This window comes from Mustelus asterias, unplaced genomic scaffold (assembly GCF_964213995.1).
Source record: "Mustelus asterias unplaced genomic scaffold, sMusAst1.hap1.1 HAP1_SCAFFOLD_424, whole genome shotgun sequence".
Lineage (NCBI taxonomy): Eukaryota > Metazoa > Chordata > Chondrichthyes > Carcharhiniformes > Triakidae > Mustelus > Mustelus asterias.
Genome location: NW_027590379.1, coordinates 17,501 through 20,000, shown reverse-complemented (window position 1 = coordinate 20,000; position 2,500 = coordinate 17,501).

The following is a 2,500-nucleotide window of genomic DNA, read 5'->3' as shown; positions in this document are numbered from 1 at the left end:
CGGAGGCGCACGCACTCGAGCGACAATCAAGCGAAAAAAAGGAGGAATCAGGGCGCTCGCAGGCGTTGAGTGCCGGCGTGGGTGAGGGGCCGGGGCCCGCCACGCGCCGTCACGCCCCGCAACAGCCAGAGGCAGAGTTCTCTGGTGTCACCGTCTGGCGGTAGGCTCGAGAGTCGAGGCGAGGCCGCAGCGGACTGAGTCGGGTGCAAGCCGCGGAGGACAGGCCGACGCTACGGGCGCAAGCCGACCCCGCACGCCCCAACCTCGGCGGGCTGGGGAAGGGGGCGCGGCGGAACGCTCGCAAGCGCGGCTGCCCCCGCGGACAGGCACATTCTCTCGAACGCGGTGGACGCTCGCTCAAGCCAGCACGAGACCAGACCGGACCGACAGGCGGACAACGAATCTTTAAACCTCGCACCCACCCTCCGCACACGGGTGCCGGAGGAATGGTGAGCATGAACAGGTACCCCTCACCGGGCTTTGAAGAGAGTGACTAGAATGCGACCAAAGCTTCACCGCGGCGGGAGACAAAAAGGCCCCTGACTGCACCAGAACGTCTCCCTGCGGAGTCACACAGTGGCCGTTCACCGTGGTCCCGTCGACAAGCCGCCAGGACAAGCACCCAAGCCCGCAGCAGCTCTCTTCGTTTCAACTGCGGATGTAATGCTGCAAGGCGGTGGCAAGGTCACGTCGCAGCCCGCAAGCCGTCGCCAAGGCGAGAGGAAGACGGTCCCCACAGCGGGCACACACGGACGGACGTGGAGCACGGGGCGGCGGCCCACAGGTGCGCACACGCGCCGTGCCGAGGATCGGTGCGGACGCCGGTGACATCGCACCCGGCAGAGCGGCTAGGCAGAAGTCGCTGCGGAGGAGGAGCACCGTCGGCGGAACGGTCTGCTGGCGGGCGAGGGACCAAACGAGCAGCTAGAACGGGCGGAGTGGACCGGACTGCAGAAGCGGAGTGAGTGCGTGGCTGACGCCACCGTCTCCCTCCGAGCGTCTGCTCGCGCCGGCCAAACCGCCGAACCGCTGAACGAAAGGACCGCATCGTCCCACGCAGGCAGGCCGGCCGTGTTGCCGTGCGTGCCCCCACCTCTCGGACGGACTGCAAAGACACCCTACGAAGCCAACGGCGAAGCCCTTCCAACGGCGCAGGCGTAGCGTGTGCGGCACCCGCATGGACTTGCCGGCGTGCAACCGAGCGTGTGCGTGCTCGTCGGTGGCGGCGCCCGCGCGCCGGCCCAACCGAGTGGGACCGAGATCGACGTCGCCCGGCTTCGGCGGAACGTGCGTACGGGTGACCAGGCCCGTTCGACGGGTACGGCGAAATTGTCGGTGTGACCTCCCACCCGCGTGGGAGGCGCCAGCGTCAGTACGGGCCACGGCCCCGGGGCCAACCCCCGTGAGGCTCTCCTGCCTGGCCCAACCGGCGCAGCCTTCGAGTTCAAGGAGTGACGGGCCGCCCTCTCCGGAGAGGTGGCGGGCCCCCGGCCGACAAAGATCCTTCACAACGTGTTCACCAACAGAAACCTTGTTACGATTTTTATTCTGTGTTACGGGTTTCGGTTCGGGCCCCCGGAGAGGTTGTCCGATACCTGGCCCCGGGGCCGGCCCCCGTGAGGCTCTCCTGCCTGGCCCAACCGGCGCCAGCCTTCGCGTTCAAGGAGTGACGGGCCGCCCTCCCCGGAGAGGTGGCGGGCCCCCGGCCGACAAAGATCCTTCACAACGTGTTCACCAACAGAAACCTTGTTACGATTTTTATTCTGTGTTACGGGTTTCGGTTCGGGCCCCCGGAGAGGTTGTCCGATACCTGGCCCCGGGGCCGGCCCCCGTGAGGCTCTCCTGCCTGGCCCAACCGGCGCCAGCCTTCGCGTTCAAGGAGTGACGGGCCGCCCTCCCCGGAGAGGTGGCGGGCCCCCGGCCGACAAAGATCCTTCACAACGTGTTCACCAACAGAAACCTTGTTACGACTTTTATACCGTGTCGGGTTTCGGCTCGGGCCCCCGGAGAGGTTGTCCGATCCTGGGACGCGCTAAACGCTCCCCCGCCGACGTGACGGTGGAGCCCCAGCCTGGCGCGTACCACGGCGTGAGCCCCGGAGGCACACGCACTCGAGCGACAATCAAGCGAAAAACCTTTCTCGGAGGAAACAGGGCGCTCGCAGGCGTTGAGTGCCGGCGTGGGTGACGGGCCGGAGCCCGACACGCGCCGTCACGCCCCGCAACAGCCAGAGGCAGAGTTCTCTGGTGTCACCGTCTGGCGGAAGGCTCGAGAGTCGAGGCGAGGCCGCAGCGGACTGAGTCGGGTGCAAGCCGCGGAGGACAGGCCGACGCTACGGGCGCAAGCCGACCCCGCACGCCCCAACCTCGGCGGGCTGGGGAAGGGGGCGCGGCGGAACGCTCGCAAGCGCGGCTGCCCCCGCGGACAGGCACATTCTCTCGAACGCGGAGGACACTCGCTCAAGTCAGCACGAGACCGGACCGACAGGCGGACCACGAAT